Here is a 20,340-nt window from a genome sequence, read left to right as displayed (position 1 = left end):
TTTTGAAAAGCACATCAATTTAGTTTTGTCAGAATTGAGAACAAGTCTTAATTGATTAAGATTACTCTGAATAACATTAAATTGATTGATTTTGACGACAATCCAACAGTCCTCTGTTGCAGGACTCAGTGTTCTTCTTGTGAATTAATGAATTACTCTTAGATTTTTCTATGACAGGATTTTTATGACTTACCATTAATCAGTTCCTCCACTTTCGTCTTCTGCAGCTCCAGTTCAGTTTTCGTTGCTTCCAGCTCTGCTGTAGTTGCTGTCACTTTGTTTTCAGTTGCTGTCAGTCTGAAGCTGATCTCTGAAATATCATAGAGGCTGAGAATGAAGTTCTTTGAAATAACTGTTGAAAGAAGCATTTCACAACTTCTTCTTCATTAATACTTTTCTGGCTGGTTATTGTGTGTTCCTGTTGATTTGACTACAATCCAACAGTCCTCTGTTGCAGGACTCAGTGTTCTTCTTCTGAATTAAAATAGTTACAATTTTTGACAATTTCTGGAATCTAAACAACAAAGTGCCTAATAAAACTTCTGCACAGTACTGTACCTGATTTCTCCTTCTCAAGAACGGCCACTTTATCTTTCTGGGTTTGAAGTTCAGCCTTGGTAAACTTCAGTTCCACCTTCTGCTCCACCACCATGTCTCTCAGAGCTCTGAGCTCAGCCCAGATATCAGCGCTAACATTGTCAGCTCCTCCACTTTCTGCCTGAGCCCATGTCCCAGACAGACAGAGGAGCAACACCACCAGCACAGGACCCCCCATTGGAAAACCTCTAGAAACCCCTGCTAGGAAAATCAACTCAACAAGATTTAGTGTGGATGTAGCTACTCCCACTGATCACAGGAGCACAAACTCTGGAAGAAGGTGGCTGCTACTGACCATCCAGTATTTATGAAGGTAGACTGATGCAATGTCCACAGCTGTGGGCAAATGGCCTGATTCTCATTAGTATCATTATTTATCTTATTTAAACAGGTGATATCATGTTTATGGAGCTGGTCAGTGGCTGGACACTCAATGTGTTATGTAACAGTTTTGTTTTTAAAGAAAGGGACAAGTTAGATAAGTTAGTTATGACTTATGAGAACATGTGGGTCAAATGACATCCTACATATCAGTAATGATATAATAAAATCCTAATTTCTTTATTCTTTACGTGAAATCAACCCAGTAAAACAACTTTACACTTGGTTAAATTGGTTATTGGTCAGTCGGGAGGACTTCTCTCCATTTTTTTTTCTATTCTGTTGCTGTTGTTGTAATATTCAAGGTAAGGGCTCAAGATCATGCAATAGTGTTTTCCCATAATTTGTAATTCGTTCAAAACAAACAGTAAAGTGACTGGTCAGTCCGTCACCTTGTCATCAGGCTCCTCCATATGAATTATTGAGGGTTGTCTGTATTTATACACACTCTAATGCTCAGTGTTAATGACCTTTTTTAGAATTAATACATATTTTACAGTTTCTGATAATAAAGGACAGGAAGTCATTAAGTATGGATGCAATTTAATGGACACCTTTATATTGCAAAATAAGCCTTGTGATTGATTAGTACACATTACTTTTCATTGTAGTGAAATCAACAGTCAAATGTTGATGAATCATTGACATGGTTTGTTTAAGGCCTTTCTTGAAGGTGTCAAAGTAGCCGACTTAAAATCACAGACGATACAGCAGGAAACCACTGAAGCTGTTCCGGTAGTCTTTAAAATCATAAAGCGCATAGTTTGGGCCGAGTTTCATATAGACCACACTTCCCCTTTCCATCTGGAGAATTAATGCATTTGCAAGTAAAGCAGGGTTACCATACTCATAATTACGCAGGACTCTCTGATTATTATGGTATAAGTAGACTCCCACCCATTTGCCACCTGTTTCGGTGTAGGCAGTAAATCTGATGTAGTAGACTCCTGTAACTGGAGCAGTGAAGATACCTGGAACAGTAAAGAAGCAGAGATCTCATCATCACTGTCCAATACTCAACATTGTCAGTTTATGTTATGAAGCATGTGGTGATGTATACACTACCTGTATGTGGGTTATAAGCCCCACCAACATTGGTGAGTACTTTTCCGTAGACAAGTGTTGTTTCAGTATTAAATGGTCCAAAATGCCCTGAGAGATCCAAACCAGCAGAGAATGCATACTTCACATTTTCTGTAAACACAACATGGAAACAAGATTAAAAGATTGAAACAATAAGTTTTGTGTCAACAATTCTTTATTGATTAATCTATTTCTTCTTTAAGCAGGATTGTCTGTAAAATATGGCCTTCAGTCATTGGACTCCACTACATGTACTTCTGTTTTGGTTTTCAATATTCCTGCAAATGTCGTCTGGATCTCATCCAGTTTGTTCTTAGAAACATCCAGTCCTTCACTTCCTTCTGATCAGTTGTCACTCTAGAAACCAGTTCTATCACTTGGACTAGAAAACCATGAAAACTAATAGTTTAATGAATTACTTTTCTTAGATTTTTATATACTAACAATAGGATTTTTATGACTTACCATTAGTCAGTTCCTCCACTTTTGTCTTCTGGAGCTCCAGTTCAGTTTTCGTTGCTTCCAGCTCTTCTGTAGTTGCTGTCAGTCTGAGACTGATCTCTGAAATATCATAGAGTTTGAGGATTAATATTAATGGATTTTTTTGTTTAAGCAGGATTGTCTGTAGTTAAAATATGTATTAGGATGTGGTCTTCAGTTCACTGCATGTACTTCTGGTTTTGTTTTTAAATATTCCTGCAGATGTCGTCTGGATCTCATCCAGTTTGTTCTTAGAAACATCCAGTTTTTCCCCATAACTTAATTCTCACTTCCTTCGGAACAGTTCTCACTTTTGAAACCAGTTCTATCACTTGGACTAAAGCAGCGGTACTCAATAGGCGGCCCGCGGGCCGCATCCGGCCCGCCGAACCATCCAATCAGACCCGCGACTGAGTTCTACTAGTTTATATATTACTCTATACTGTATTTCTCGGGCTCCGTGCGCCTGTCAAAGCGCTGGGACATGGAAACACGTCGCTCCGTTTGTGTGTGCCTGTGAGGCCCTGCACTGGGATACAGAAACGCCGACGAACCCAAATCACCATGCGCGAGTGTTTGGGGAGCGGGCTGGACTGCAGGGTTTTCCCTGCCTGTCTGCAGAGACCGTGGGTGATTTTCACCGCCGTCTTGGTTCAACTGTGTGTGCATCATGCATGGGGGGCCGTTCAGATGAAGCGTCTTTTGCGCGCGCTCAAACCCATTCAATGTAGCCGCGCGTCATGCACGCGCACAACTCAAAAGCCGTAGCCGCGCGCATATGATGAGATGCATATTGTTTTTCCGTGCACGTCTGCGGCGCACAGCTGCACGACCTGCTTCTCCCCCGGTGTTGTGTCCCGGTTCCCTCGGCCTGTGTCTCTCCTACTGTTTCCCACTGAGCTCTGCCTCGTTTGACAGGTGAAGGAAGCCCATGTGTGGAAAGACGTCTCCTCCGAGATGTAGAATGTGTATTATAGAAGAGAAACACACATTTCAGGACCAATGACTTGTATCCTCAGAACAGAGTCAGACGTCCTGTGATGGTCAGGTCATATTTAAATTGAAAATCACAGGGCATGTCTGAGGATACAAGTCAGCAGTGTAAAGCTCCAGCATGATATGTAAATGATGATATGATAATGTCAAGATTTTTCATTTTATATCATACAAAACACCATGAAGTGTATAAATAAAAATGATGTGCTTACAAGTAAAATAAAAATATTTAAATTATTAGACGAAAAAGGTTAATTTAATTTCAATCTAGGCCTATTTGGATGTGCGGCCCCCAAGGTGTCTGTTAAGAAAAATTCTGGCCCTTCGACAAATGTATTTGAGTACCCCTGGACTAAAGAAAGCATGAAAACCAATAGTTTAATGAATTAATCTTCTTAGATTATAATAACGGGATTTTTTGACTTACCATTAATCGGTTCCTCCACTTTTGTCTTCTGGAGCTGCAGTTCAGTTTTCGTTGCTTCCAGCTCTGCTGTAGTTGTTGTCAGTCTGAGGCTGATCTCTGAAATATCATATGAAGTTGTTTGAAATAACACTTTTGAAATGACTTCTTCATTTATATCACTTTTCTGGCTGGTGGTTATTGTGTGTTCCTATTGATTTGACTAAAATCCAACAGTCCTCTGTTGCAGGACTAAGATAAGATATAGGGATAAGAACAATCATGAGAGTTAAAGGTGCCATATGTAAGAATGTGGCCAAAAACAGTAACTGCAGTCAAATTCAAAACACAGTGATCTCATTTTTTCTCCCAGCCGTAGCGGCAGCTCAGTGGAGCAGACCGGAGGCTGAAACGCCACTGATGCCGCCGTGACTGGGAGAGAGGGGGTGGCGCAACATGTGAAAGTAAATTCAAAACATAAACATGATTTGCAGTCTGCAAAAAAAGATTTTTAATGCAAATACTCTGGCTGTACTATTGTTGTTGGTGAGTTCATCATGTTATATGAACATTATTCCTGAGTCTCTGTGACATATTAGGAGGATTTTACAGCCAGTTGCTTTAGATTTCTTACATACTGTACCTTTAAAACTGAACTCACAAAGGCAAAACCAACGTTTTCATAGATAAGGAAGCCTAACAACGTAACCAAGAGTTGAGAAACAAATGGGATGATAAATAATTGTTTTTAGTGTATTTTACAGCTGATTTAAGTCTCTGGTCAAAACTGACACCAACACAAAAGATGATAGCAGAAAGCTGACATAAGACGAAGGTTAAAATAGGGAATTTCTGGAATCTAAACAACAAAGTGCCTAAAACTTTGGCATAGTACTGTACCTGATTTCTCCTTCTCAAGAACGGTCACTTTATCTGTCAGTTCAACCTTGGTGGACTTCAGTTCGTCTCTCAGAGCTCTGAGCTCAGCCCAGATATCAGCGCTAACATTGTCAGCTCCTCCACTTTCTGCCTGAGCCCATGTCCCAGACAGACAGAGGAGCAACACCACCAGCACAGGACCCCCCATTGGAAAACCTCTAGAAACCCCTGCTAGGAAAATCAACTCAACAAGATTTAGTGTGGATGTAGCTACTCCCACTGATCACAGGAGCACAAACTCTGAAAGAAGGTGGCTGCTACTGACCATCCAGTATTTATGAAGGTAGACTGATGCAATGTCCACAGCTGTGGGCAAATGGCCTGATTCTCATTAGTATCATTATTTATCTTATTTAAACAGGTGATATCATGTTTATGGAGCTGGTCAGTGGCTGAACACTCAATGTGTTATGTAAAAGTTTTTTGCTGTTGTTGTTTTTTGGGGAGTTTTTTTGCTCAGAGAAAGGGACAAGTTAGAAATACCAAAATGTCATGAGAACATGTCTGTTAAATTGCATCCTAAATATCAGTAATGATATAATAAAATCCTCATTTCTTTATTCTTTATGTGAAATCAACCCAGTAAAACAACTTTTCACTTGTCAGTTGGGAGGACTTCTCTCCACTTTTTCTTTTTTTAATATTCACAGTAAAGGGCTCAAGATCATGCAAGTGTCTTTCCCATCATGTGTAATTCATTCAATTATTATTGATCTGCCTCAAACCCAAAGCAACAAAAACTCTTAACAATTTAAGAACACAAGTTTGAAGTTGAGTGTGTCAGTGAGAAGTTTGTACCAGAGGATGGCGCCATGGAGCTGTAACCTACAGTCAGGAGAGCAGCACTGAGCCATGGAGGAAACTGTAATAATGGCTGTTACTTAAGTTAAGACCAAGGATTCAGGAGTTTAAAATAGAAATCCTCCACTACATTCAAACATTACATGGTATGAAAGATGGAAAAGCTATAAAAATATTAGACATTTACAAATCACTAAATAAAACCTCTGATTATGGGAAAAGATAACCCCTATTTTCAATTCATTTGTGTAAATAAATAGATACATATTTTATTTGGGTTTTGGTGTCTTTGGGTATGTGAATACTTGGCTATAAAATAAAATCATTGCTACTCTTTCCATACATTTGGCCCTTAATAGCTTGTAAAAGTAAGTAGTGTTTGCATGGAGACAATATACCTTATCTTGTAAAAATCTGTTAATATTTTTAACAAACAGCTCTACTTTTGCTACTGTGGATTCTTTTTTTCTTTTTTCTTTTTTGCTTGATGAATCTACATGTGTGTTGATGTTATATGTGTAATTTTCATGCAGTTAAATGGATAAATGATTTATGAAGGTTTTTTTTTAGATGTTATTTATATGATTATTTATCTTATTATTACTTTTCCTTTCTCTTTCACTCTCTTTTTCTTTTTTTCACTTTTCTTTTTATATTATTTTTTTGGTAATTCATTTTTTTTACTAGGGTAACAATGGGTGAGGGGTTGGGGCCACACTGTATTACTGAAATGACATTAGGCAAACTATTAGTAGTAGTAGTAGGCTAGTAGTATTATGAGTGGACAAATAACAATATTACTTGCGACTGAACGTTGTTAAGGAAATTTGAGAAAAATATGTCAATGTGTGCTGATCATCCAGTATTTATTAGGGTAGACTGATGCAATGTCCACAGCTGTGGGCAAATGGCCTGATTCTCATTCATTTATCTTATTTAAACAGGCGATATCATGTTTATGCAACTGGTCAGTGGCTGTACTGAATTTGTGTTAGGTATCAGTTTTTTTGTTGTCGTTTTGTTTTGTTTTTCTGCTCAGAGAAAGAGACAAGTTAGAAATGCCAAAATGTCATGAGAACATGTCTGTTAAATTGCATCCTAAATATCAGTAATGACATCATAAAATCCTCATTTTTGTATTATTTATGTGAAATCAACCCAGTAAAACAACTTTTCACTTGTTTATTTTTTTTAATATTCACAGTAAAGGGCTCAAGATCATGCAAGTGTCTTTCCCATCTTGAGTAATTCATTCAATTATTATTGATCTGCCTCAAACCCAAAGCAACAAAAACTCTTAACAATTTAAGAACACCAGTTTGAAGTTGAGTGTGTCAGTGAGAAGTTTGTACCAGAGGATGGCGCCATGGAGCTGTAACCTACAGTCTGGAGAGCAGCACTGAGCCATGGAGGAAACTGTAATAATGGCTGTTACTTCAGTTAAGACCAAGGATTCAGGAGTTTAAAATAGAAATCCTCCACTACATTCAAACATTACATGGTATGAAAGATGGAAAAGCTATAAAAACATTAGACATCTAAACCTCTGATTAGACTATGTGAAAAGATAACACCTATTTTCAATTCTAGTGTCCCATGGTCCACAAATAAAATTACAATAAAAAGAAAATACTTATTGTAAAATGTGTATTTGTTAAGATAATCTTTTTTCAGAAATATTTGGTATTTCTGAAAAATACAACAGGTATCACTCTTTGAAAATGTGATGCATAGTAACTCTGTGGTGTCCTAGTAGTTGAGGGTTGTGTGAGACAGAGTCTGTATTTATACACACACTAATGCTCAGTGTTGATTACGTTTTTAGAATATTGCAGTTAATACATGTTTTATAGTTTCTGATAATAAAGGACAGTACAGGAAGTCATTAAGTATGAATGTGATTTAATGGACACCTTTATAGTGTAAAATAAGCCTTGTTATTGAGTAATACACATCACTTTTCATTGTAGTGAAATCAACAGCCAAATGTTGATGAATCACTGACATGGTTTGTTTAAGGCCTTTCTTGAAGGTGTCAAAGTAGCCGACTTAAAATCACAGACGATACAGCAGGAAACCACTGAAACTGTTCCGGTAGTTATTATCATCCCAAAGCACAGCGTTCCGGTACAAAGTCATATGGACCACACTTCCCTTTTCCATCTGGAGAGTTATTGCGTTTGCATGTGAAGTTTCAGGGTCATTGAGCACAGCATTGAACAGGACTTTCTGATTATTATGGTATAAGTAGACTCCCACCCATTTTCCATTTTGGTAGCCGAAGGCAGTAAATCTGAAGTAGTAGACTCCTTTAACTGGAGCAGTGAAGATACCTGGAACAGTAAAGAACCAGAGATCTCATCATCACTGTCCAATACTCAACATTGTCAGTTTATATTATGAAGCATGTGGTGATGTATACACTACCTGTATTTCGGTCATAAGCCTCACCAACATTGGTGAGTACTTTTCTGTAGACAAGAGTTTTTTCAGAACTGTACGGTCCAATATGCCCTGCGACATCCAAACCAGCAGTGAATGCGTACTTGACATTTTCTGTAAAACACAACATGGAAACAAGATTCCCTTTTTAAAGAAACAACAAGTGTCATGTCCACAATTCTTTATTGATACAGGATTGTCTGTAAAATATGTATTAGGGTGTTGTCTTCACTCAATGGATTCAACTTTTTTGTTTTGTGCTGTTTTCATCAATATTCCTGCAAATGTCGTCTGGATCTCAACCAGATTGTTCTTAGAAACATCCAGTCCTTCACTTCCTTCTGATCAGTTGTTACTCTAGAAACCAGTTCTATCACTTGGACTAGAAAAGCATGAAAACCAATAGTTTAATGAATTACTCTTCTTAGATTTTTTTTTTCTAATAACGAGATTTTTTATGACTTACCATTCATCAGTTCCTCTACTTTTGTCTTCTGCAGCTCCAGTTCAGTTTTCGTTGCTTCCAGCTCTGCTGTAGTTGCTGTCACCTTGTTTTCAGTTGTTGTCAGTCTGAGGCTGATCTCTGAAATATAATAGAGGCTGAGGATAAAGATTAATGCAGTTTGTTCTTATAGAAACAACCAGTTTTTCCTATAACTTGTCACTTCCTTCCAAACCAGTTCTATCACTTGGATTTAAAAAATCATGAAAACACATAGTTAAATTAATTACTCTGGTTAGATTTTTAATGGGATTTTTAGTTGCTTACCATTAATCAGTTCCTCCACTTTTGTCTTCTGGAGCTCCAGTTCAGTTTTCGTTGCTTCCAGCTCTGCTGTAGTTGCTGTCACCTTGTTTTCATTTATTGCAACCTTGATTTCATTTGCAGTCACCTTGTTTTCAGTCACTGTCAGTCTGGAGCTGATCTCTGAAATATGAAATACTTTGAAATAACACCGTTGAAAGTAACACTTCACAACTTCTTCATAATACCTTTCTGGCTTCATTATAAAACTGTTTTTAGGTTTTTAATGCATAAAAGTAGGCTACCACATACATTTGTTTATTGCATCAAGGCTTTTGACTTTGTCAGTAACCTCTATTTAAACAGAATAAAACAATAAAAACTCGGTAGAAGAAAGCTAACACAAGAAGGTTAAAGAAGACAAAGGTTAAAATATGTTTTTCAAAGAAGGTTAAATCGAAAGCAACTGGACTTAGTTATTTGTCTAGGAAGACGTTTCACCTCTCATCCAAGAGGCTTCATCAGTTCATGTAGCATCTGACCAGGCTGGGACTGGTCCAACTATCTGGTGTGGAGACTCACTATTTAACCTCTTGTGTGGGCGTTCACAAGGGTGAACGCCCACACAAGAGGTTAAATAGTGAGTCTCCACACCAGATAGTTGGACCAGTCCCAGCCTGGTCAGATGCTACATGAACTGATGAAGCCTCTTGGATGAGAGGTGAAACGTCTTCCTAGACAAATAACTAAGTCCAGTTGCTTTGGATTTAACCTCCTTTGAAATACTATGACCATGGCAAATGAGAATATGCACCGGCTTGTTAAAATATGTTAAAATAAGTTGTTGTGTGTTCCTGTTGATTTGACGACAGTCCAACAGTCCTCTGTTGCAAGACTCAGCGTTCTTCTTGTGAATTAATGAATTACTCTTAGATTTTTCTATAACAAGATTTTTATGACTTACCATTCATCAGTTCCTCCACTTTTGTCTTCTGCAGCTCCAGTTCAGTTTTCGTTGCTTCCAGCTCTGCTGTAGTTGCTGTCACCTTGTTTTCAGTCGCTGTCAGTCTGAAGCTGATCTCTGAAATATCATAGAGGCTGAGGATGAAGTTCTTTGAAATAACACTGTTGAAAGTATTTCATGACTTCTTCATTATAATACTTTTCTGGCTGGTTATTGTGTTCCTGTTGATTTGACTACAACCCAACAGTCCTCTGTTGCAGGACTCAGTGTTCTTCTTGTGAATTAAAATAGTTAAATTTTTAACAATTTCTGGAATCTAAACAACAAAGTGCCTAATAAAACTTTTGCACAGTACTGTACCTGATTTCTCCTTCTCAAGAACGGCCACTTTATCTTTCTGGGTTTGAAGTTCAGCCTTGGTAAACTTCAGTTCCACCTTCTGCTCCACCACCATGTCTCTCAGAGCTCTGAGCTCAGCCCAGATATCAGCGCTAACATTGTCAGCTCCTCCACTTTCTGCCTGAGCCCATGTCCCAGACAGACAGAGGAGCAACACCACCAGCACAGGACCCCCCATTGGAAAACCTCTAGAAACCCCTGCTAGGAAAATCAACTCAACAAGATTTAGTGTGGATGTAGCTACTCCCACTGATCACAGGAGCACAAACTCTGAAAGAAGGTGGCTGCTACTGACCATCCAGTATTTATGAAGGTAGACTGATGCAATGTCCACAGCTGTGGGCAAATGGCCTGATTCTCATTAGTATCATTATTTATCTTATTTAAACAGGTGATATCATGTTTATGGAGCTGGTCAGTGGCTGCACACTCAATGTGTTATGTAAAAGGTTTTTGTTTGTTTCTTTGCTCAGAGAAAGGGACAAGTCACATGTGGGTCAAATGACACCCTAAATATCGGTAATGATATAATAAAATCCTCATTTTGTTCTTCTTTATGTGAAATCAACCCAGTAAAACAACTTTCCACTTGGTTAAATGGATTATTGGTCAGTTGGGAGGACTTCTCGCCACTTTTTCTTTTTTCATATTCAACTTGAATATGAAAAAAGAAAAACACTTGCATGGTCTTGAGCCCTTACCTTCAAGGTAAGGGCTCAAGACCATGCAAGTGTTTATTTATACACACTCTAATGCTTTGTGTTAAGGACTCTTTTTTTTTTTTTTTAGAATTAATTCATATTTTATAGTTTCTGATAATAAAGGACAGGAAGTCATTAGGTATGAATGCCATTTAATGGACACCTTTATATTGCAAAACAAGCCTTGTGACTGACTAATACACATTACTTTTCATTGTAGTGAAATCAACAGCCAAATGTTGATGAATCATTGACATGGTTTGTTTAAGGCCTTTCTTGAAGGTGTCAAAGTAGCCGACTTAAAATCACAGACGATACAGCAGGAAACCACTGAAGCTGGTCCGATAGTGATTATTATCAAAAATCGCACAGCCTGCGTGCAAAGTCAGATAGACCACACTTCCCCTTTCCATCTGAAGAATTAATGCATTTGCAATTGAAGATTGAGGGTTACTGGTATCATAACTGTGCAGGACCCACTGATCATTATGGTATAAGTTGACTCCCGCGCCTCCTCCATTTTGGTTGTTGTAGGCAGTAAATCTGAAGTAGTAGACCCCTTTAACTGGAGCAGTGAAGATACCTGGAACAGTAAAGAAGCAGAGATCTCATCATCACTGTCCAATACTCAACATTGTCAGTTTATGTTATGAAGCATGTGGTGATGTATACACTACCTGTATGTGGGTTATAAGCCCCACCAACATTGGTGAGTGCTCTTCCAAAGACAAGAGTTTTGTAAGTATCGTACGGTCCAATCTGCCCTGTGCCCTCTAAACCAGCAGTGAATGCGTACTTCACATTTTCTGTAAAACACAACGTGGAAACAAGATTCTCTTTTTAAAGATTGAAACAACAAGTGTCATGTCCACTATTCTTTATTGATACAGGATTGTCTGTAAAATATGTATTAAGGTGTTTTCTTGTGTCAACTTTTTTGTTTTGTTTTGTTTTTATCAATATTCCTGCAGATGTCGTCTGGATCTCATCCAGTTTGTTCTTAGAAACATCCAGTCCTTCACTTCCTTCTGATCAGTTGTCACTCTAGAAACCAGTTCTATCACTTGTAATAGAAAAGCATGAAAACCAATAGTTTAATTAATTACTCTTCTTAGATTTTTTTCTACTAATAATGGGATTTTTATGACTTACCATTCATCAGTTCCTCCACTTTTGTCTTCTGCAGCTCCAGTTCAGTTTTCGTTGCTTCCAGCTCTGCTGTAGTTGCTGTCACCTTGTTTTCAGTTGTTGTCAGTCTGAGGCTGATCTCTAAAATATCATAGAAGCTGAGGATGAAGATCAATGCAGTTTGTTCTTATAGAAACATCTAGTTTTTCCCATAACTTGTCGGTTCCTTCCAAACTAATTATATCACTTGGACTAGAAAAGCATGAAAACCAATAGTTTAATTAATTTCTCTGGTTAGATTTTTAATGGGATTTTTATTACCATCAGTTCTTACAATCAGTTCCTCCACTTTTGTCTTCTGAAGCTGAAGTTCAGTTTTCGTTGCTTCCAGCTCTGCTGTAGTTGCTGTCACCTTGTTACTGATCTCTGAAATATCATAGAGGATGAAGTTCTTTGAAATAACACTGTTGAAAGTAGCATTTCACAACTTCTTCATTAATACTTTTCTGGCTGGTTATTGTGTGTTCCTGTTGATTTGACTACAATCCAACAGTCCTCTGTTGCAGGACTCAGTGTTCTTCTTGTGAATTAATGAATTACTCTTAGATTTTTCTTTAACAAGATTTTTTATTACTTACCATTAATCAGTTCCTCCACTTTTGTCTTCTGGAGCTCCAGTTCAGTTTTCGTTGCTTCCAGCTCTGCTGTAGTTGCTGTCACCTTGTTTTCATTTATTGCAACCTTGATTTCATTTGCTGTCACCTTGTTTTCAGTTACAGTCAGTTTGTTTTCAGTTGCTGTCAGTCTGACGCTGATCTCTGAAATATCATAGAGGATGAAGTTCTTTGAAATAACACTGTTGAAAGAAGTATTTCACAACTTCTTCTTCATTATAATACTTTTCTGGCTGGTCATCGTGTGTTCCTGTTGATTTGACTACAATCCAACAGTCCTCTGTTGCAGGACTCAGTGTTCTTCTTGTGAATTAAAATAGTTTATTAGTTAATTTCTGGAATCTAAACAACGAAGTGCCTAATAAAACTTTAGCACAGTACTGTACCTGATTTCTCCTTCTCAAGAACGGCCACTTTATCTTTCTGGGTTTGAAGTTCAGCCTTGGTAAACTTCAGTTCCACCTTCTGCTCCACCACCATGTCTCTCAGAGCTCTGAGCTCAGCCCAGATATCAGCGCTAACATTGTCAGCTCCTCCACTTTCTGCCTGAGCCCATGTCCCAGACAGACAGAGGAGCAACACCACCAGCACAGGACCCCCCATTGGAAAACCTCTAGAAACCCCTGCTAGGAAAATCAACTCAACAAGATTTAGTGTGGATGTAGCTACTCCCACTGATCACAGGTGCACAAACTCTGAAAGAAGGTGGCTGCTACTGACCATCCAGTATTTATGAAGGTAGACTGATGCAATGTCCACAGCTGTGGGCAAATGGCCTGATTCTCATTAGTATCATTATTTATCTTATTTAAACAGGTGATATCATGTTTATGGAGCTGGTCAGTGGCTGGACACTCAATGTGTTATGTAAAAGTTTTGTTTTTAAAGAAAGGGACAAGTTAGAAATACAAAAATGTCATGAGAACCTGTCAAATGACATCCTAAATATCAGTAATGATATAATAAAATCCTCATTTTGATATTCTTTATGTGAAATCAACCCAGTAAAACAAACTTTTCACTTGTTCAAATGGGCTATTATTGGTCAGTTGGGAGGACTTCTCTCCACTTTTTCTTTTTTTAATATTCACAATAAGGGCTCAAGATCATGCAAGTGTGTTTCCCATAATTTGTAATTCATTCAATTATTATTATTTTCACAACAACCATAATTGATCTGCCTCAAACCCAAAGCAACAAAAACTCTTTAACAATTTAAAGCAGAACTATGCAGGTCGGCCGGAAATAGCTCGCTCCTTCGTTGGTTTCTCTTTTTTCCCCTCTCCGGAGCTCCCCCACAGTTCTGGGAGGCACATGTCACTGTCGTAAAAAAAAAAAATAAAAATAAAAAACTCGCCGCTGCCACCTCCTCCACCCCCCCTACACGTGCTTGTGTTTACTGCTGTTTGCTAAGCCCTGCTAACACTGATCCAACGCTAACACGGAGCTAACGCTAACACGGAGCTAACGCTAATACAGCCACACACAGGCACAAAGACACAGACATACACACACAGGAATAAAGGTTCCAAAACGCGAAGGTGTGTGTGTGTGTGTCATGATGTATTACATTATCTTATAAAAGACCCATGGTGTGTGTATCTGTGTTAGCATTAGCTCCCCGTTAGCCACAAGCTGAACTTCATCAGTAAACATTTCATGTTTCCATGGTTTCCTCCGACTTTCCGAACTCAAACCAATCACGATTCGTGACATGCATGACGTCATATGCGTTCTTATCTCGTACTGCCGTAAGGCAGTTTCTCGCGATACTTCTATCCATTGACGAGATTTGTAACACCGAGACGGACGACTGATCTTGCAAGTGCGGTTTTCAGCCAGTGGGGGGGGTGAGCGCATTGGCCTAGACCCCATTCACTTCATAACAGGTCACTCAACCATCACAGTGACTCTGAGCCACAATAATTACAGCCCAAATCCTGCATAGTTCTGCTTTAAGAACACAAGTTTGAGGTTGAGTGTGTCAGTGAGAAGTTTGTACCAGAGGATGGCGCCATGGAGCTGTAACCTACAGTCTGGAGAGCAGCACTGAGCCATGGAGGAAACTGTAATAATGGCTGTTTCTTAAGTTAAGACCAAGGATTCAGGAGTTTAAAATAGAAATCCTCCACTACATTCAAACATTACATGGTATGAAAGATGGAAAAGCTATAAAAACATTAGACATCTAAACCTCTGATTAGACTATGTGAAAAGATAACCCCTATTTTCAATTCAAGTGTCCCATGGTCCACAAATAAAATTACAGTTAAAAAGATAAAAAAAAATATATATATAGGCTATATACAAACTTATTGTAAAATGTGTATTTGTTAAGATAATCTTTTTTCAGAAAGGTATCACTCTTTGAAAATGTGACGCATAGTAACTCTGTGGTGTCCTAGTAGTTGAGGGTTGTGTGAGACAGAGCCTGTATTTATACACACACTAATGCTCAGTGTTGATTACGTTTTTAGAATATTGCAGTTAATACATGTTTTGTTTCTGATAATAAAGGACAGTACAGGAAGTCATTGTATGAATGTGATTTAATGGACACCTTTATATTGCAAAATCAGCCTTGTGATTGACTAATACACATTACTTTTCATTGTAGTGAAATCGACAGTCAAATGTTGATGAATCATTGACATGGTTTGTTTAAGGCCTTTCTTGAAGGTGTCAAAGTAGCCGACTTAAAATCACAGACGATACAGCAGGAAACCACTGAAGCTGGTCCGGTAGAGATTAGAATCATAAACCACACAGGTTGGGTGCAAAGTCATATAGACCACACTTCCCTTTTCCATCTGAAGAGTTACTGCATTTGCAACTGAAGGTTGAGGAGAAGTCCACTCAGAATTGTGCAGGACCCTCTGATTATTATGGTATAAATTGACTCCCACGACTATATCTTGGTTGTTGAAGGCAGAAAATCCAAAGTAGTAGACTCCTTTAACTGGAGCAGTGAAGATACCTGGAACAGTAAAGAAGCAGAGATCTCATCATCACTGTCCAATACTCAACATTGTCAGTTTATGTTATGAAGCATGTGGTGATGTATACACTACCTGTATGTGGGTTATAAGCCCCACCAACATTGGTGAGTACTTTTCCGTAGACAAGTGTTTTTTCAGTACTGTATGGTCCAATATGCCCTATGGCCTCTAAACCAGCAGTGAATGCGTACTTGACATTTTCTGTAAAACACAACATGGAAACAAGATTCCCTTTTTAAAGATTGAAACAACAAGTGTCATGTCCACAATTCATTATTGATTCATGCATTTTATTTTTGTTTAAGCAGGATTGTCTGTAGTTAAAATACGTATAGGGTGTTGTCTTCACTCATTAGACTCCACTATGAGTACTTCAGTTGTTTTAATCAACACTCCTGCAGATTTGTAGAAACGTCCCGTTTTTCCACAGTCCTTCACTTCCTTCTGATCAGTTGTCACTCTAGAAACCAGTTCTATCACTTGGACTAGAAAAGCATGAAAACCAATAGTTTAATGAATTACTTTTCTTAAATTGTTCTACTAATAATGGGATTTTGTGACTTACCATTAATCAGTTCCTCCACTTTTGTCTTCTGGAGCTGCAGTTCAGTTTTCGTTGTTTCCAGCTCTGCTGTAGTTGCTGTCACCTTGTTACTGATCTCTGAAATATCATGAAGGATAAAGTTCTTTGGAATAGCACAGCTCTTCATACTTTTTTCGCTGCTTATTTTTTGTTGATTTGACAACAATCCAACAGTCCTCTGTTGGAGGATTCAGTGTCTTTCTTGTGAATTAATGAATTACTCTTCTTTGATTTTTTAATGGGATTTTTATGACTTACCATTAATCAGTTCCTCCACTTTTGTCTTCTGGAGCTCCAGTTCAGTTTTCGTTGCTTCCAGCTCTGCTGTAGTTGCTGTCACCTTGTTTTCAGTTGTTGTCAGTCTGAGGCTGATCTCTGAAATATCATAGAGGCTGAGGATGAAGATTTATGCAGTTTGTTCTTAGAAACATCCAGTTTTTCCTATAACTTGTCGGTTCCTTCCAAACTAATTATATCACTTGGATTAAAAAATCATGAAAACCAATAGTTTAATGAATTACGGATTTTTAATGGGATTTTTATTACTTACCAACAGTTCTTACAATGAGTTCCTCCACTTTTGTCTTCTGGAGCTGCAGTTCAGTTTTCGTTGTTTCCAGCTCTGCTGTAGTTGCTGTCACCTTGTTACTGATCTCTGAAATGTCATAAAGGATAAAGTTGTTTGAAATAACACTGTTGAAAGTAGCATTTCACTACTTCTTCTTCATTATAATACTTTTCTGGCTGGTTATTGTGTGTTCCTGTTGATTTGACTACAATCCAACAGTCCTCTGTTGCAGGACTCAGTGTTCTTCTTCTGAATTAATGAATTACTCTTAGATTTTTCTATAACAGGATTTCTATGACTTACCATTCATCAGTTCCTCCACTTTTGTCTTCTGCAGCTCCAGTTCAGTTTTCGTTGCTTCCAGCTCTGCTGCAGTTGCTGTCACCTTGTTTTCAGTTGCTGTCAGTCTGAGGCTGATCTCTGAAATATCATAGAGGATGAAGTTCTTTGAAATAACACTGTTGGAAGTAGCATTTCACAACTTCTTCTTCATTAATACTTTTCTGGCTGGTTATTGTGTGTTCCTGTTGATTTGACTACAACCCAACAGTCCTCTGTTGCAGGACTCAGTGTTCTTCTTGTGAATTAAAATAGTTAAAATTTTTGACAATTTCTGGAATCTAAACAACAAAGTGCCTAATAAAACTTTAGCACAGTACTGTACCTGATTTCTCCTTCTCAAGAACGGCCACTTTATCTTTCTGGGTTTGAAGTTCAGCCTTGGTAAACTTCAGTTCCACCTTCTGCTCCACCACCATGTCTCTCAGAGCTCTGAGCTCAGCCCAGATATCAGCGCTAACATTGTCAGCTCCTCCACTTTCTGCCTGAGCCCATGTCCCAGACAGACAGAGGAGCAACACCACCAGCACAGGACCCCCCATTGGAAAACCTCTAGAAACCCCTGCTAGGAAAATCAACTCAACAAGATTTAGTGTGGATGTAGCTACTCCCACTGATCACAGGAGCACAAACTCTGAAAGAAGGTGGCTGCTACTGACCATCCAGTATTTATGAAGGTAGACTGATGCAATGTCCACAGCTGTGGGCAAATGGCCTGATTCTCATTAGTATCATTATTTATCTTATTTAAACAGGTGATATCATGTTTATGGAGCTGGTCAGTGGCTGGACACTCAATCTGTTATGTAAAAGTTTTGTTTTTAAAGAAAGGCAAGGCAAGGCAAGGCAAGGCAAGGCAAGGCATCTTTATTTATATAGCGCATTTCATACCAAGGCAACTCAATGTGCTTTACATAAAGACAAAACATTTAAAAAAATAGAGTAGAATAGAGAATAGAGAATACTTTATTCATCCCTAGCAGGGAAATTCACGTTAGTCCAGTAGCTCATACAACAATGACAAAAAAGATGAACACAAAAATACATTTTAACAAGTGTTATATAAAACGATTGCAGCAGGAACAAATGATCTCTTAAATCTTTAAATCAGTGAAGCATAAAACAGAATAAAAACAAACAAAACACTAAAAACAGAGTTAAAAGCAAGAACAAATAAAAGTAAAATAGATAAAGTTTTAAGTTCTCAGCTATAAGCACGTGAAAAGAGAAATGTTTTTAACCTGGATTTAAAAGTGCTCACAGTTGGGGCTGATTTCAGTTCTGCTGGTATTTTGTTCCACTTGTGTGCAGCATAGCAGCTAAATGCTGCTTCACCATGTCTGGTCTGAACTCTGAGCTCCACTATCTGACCTGAGTCAGTAGATCTCAGAGCTCTACTGGGTTTAGACTCTACTAACATGTCATTCATGTATTCTGGACATAAACCATTCAGTGATTTGTAAACCAGTAGCAGAACTTTAAAATCTATTCTGTAGCTGAGTGGGAGCCAATGTAGGGTCTTAAGAACCGGGGTGATGTGATCTGATCTCTTTGTTCTGGTTAAAACTCAAGCTGCAGCGTTCTGAATGAGCTGCAGCTGTTTCATAGTAGTAGTAGTAATTTATTTGTCCCCGTAGGGAAATTGAGTGGGCGCTACCAACACACAGCTGGGAGGGGGGGTGGTCGCACACTCAACAAACTAATTAAATTAAACAAATCAGAAATAACGAGAGACAAATGCGGTGACAACTGGGGTTCTTAAAAGGAGAATATATGTCACATATATATATTTAAAAATAAGTCACATAATAAAAGAACACCAAATTATTTGGGGGGGCTTAAGAATATTTTAGGGGGGCTTCAGCCCCCCTAAAATAAGCCTAATGACGCCACTGAGCTGTTTGATACTTTTTTGGGGGAGACCAGTCAGAAGAGCGTTACAGTAGTCTAGTCTACTGGAGATAAAAGCATGAATCAGCTTCTCCTGATCAGTTTAGGACATAAAACCCTTAATTCTGGATATGTTCTTAAATTGATAAAAGGCTGATTTGGTGACTGATTTGATATGGCTGTTGAAGGTCAGATCTTAGTCTATCAGCACGCCGAGGTTTCGGACTGGGTCTTTAGTTTCTAAAGAGTGACTCAAGGTGTTTACTGACAGCAACCCTCTTCTCTTTGTTTCCAAAAACAATGACCTCAGTTTTTTCTTGATTTAAAGCAGAAGTAAGTGGTCCAGTCGTTTTCGCTAATGCTGCGTTCCAGGCAGGCTTTTGAAATCGTAAATCACAGCTTCAAGTCACAACTTACGACTTTGTAGCGTTCCAGGCAACCCACTCGTGTTTTTCCGACCTGTTTTACCGGTGAAAGTCACCATAACGGCCACTCGTAACTTCCGACCGGTGAACTCGTACCAGATCGAACTGGTACCACTTCACGGTCGGAAAAATACGAGTTTCCTTGAACGCACCATAACAGTCCTCGTCCCTACGTCGCCACATTCACGGCGTCCCTTGGCTGCACACACAGCCCTGCATGCCGTTCTCTCTCCTCATTGGATAAAAACTGTAGGATACGATAAATGTTTTCTCCTCGGCTCAGAGCAGAGCAGAGGGACTGACAGACCCGTGTTTCAGACCAAACACTCTATGTAAGTGTTTGCTGTCGGAAGATATAACTATTTAAGACTTATATTAACACAAATATATCACTTACTTCTGCTTTAACTGAAGGAAATTTTGGCTCATCCAATTTTTGACTTGCTCTAAACAGTGACATAATGACTCTATTGGACTGCAGTCATCTGGAGACAGTGCAAGATATATCTGTGTGTCATCTGCATAACTATGATAGTTGACATTAGAGTTCTGTAGAATTTGACCCAAAGGCAGTACAGGTTAAACAGAAGGGGTCCAAGGACTGACCCCTGAGGAACTCCACATGTCATAGCCACTCGATCGGATTGATAACTACCAATGGTCACAAAATAACTCCGTTCCTCTAAGTAGGACCTGAACCATTTTAGGACTGTCCCGCTGAGTCCTGCCCAGGTTTCCAACCTGTCCAGCAGTATACTGTGATCCACAGTGTCAAACGCAGCACTGAGATCCAACAGGACCAG

General features: G+C 38.7%; 1 long non-coding RNA gene across 1 annotated transcript in view; it reads right to left on the bottom strand.

Annotated features, from left to right (window-relative positions):
* LOC146960993 (uncharacterized) overlaps positions 1-5,115 on the bottom strand; it is a 50,080-nt gene extending 44,965 nt beyond the window's left edge. The window contains exon 1 of the long non-coding RNA XR_015035314.1: positions 4,841-5,115. This is a non-coding gene — a long non-coding RNA (uncharacterized LOC146960993). The remainder of the gene's footprint in view (positions 1-4,840) is intronic.
* Positions 5,116-20,340: the final 15,225 nt, after the last annotated feature.

Source organism: Trachurus japonicus, unplaced genomic scaffold (assembly GCF_045865225.1).
Source record: "Trachurus japonicus isolate A0001 unplaced genomic scaffold, Traja_1.0 AP029687.1".
In the NCBI taxonomy this organism is placed as follows: Eukaryota; Metazoa; Chordata; class Actinopteri; order Carangiformes; family Carangidae; genus Trachurus; species Trachurus japonicus.
This window is presented reverse-complemented; position numbering and strand designations above follow the sequence as displayed.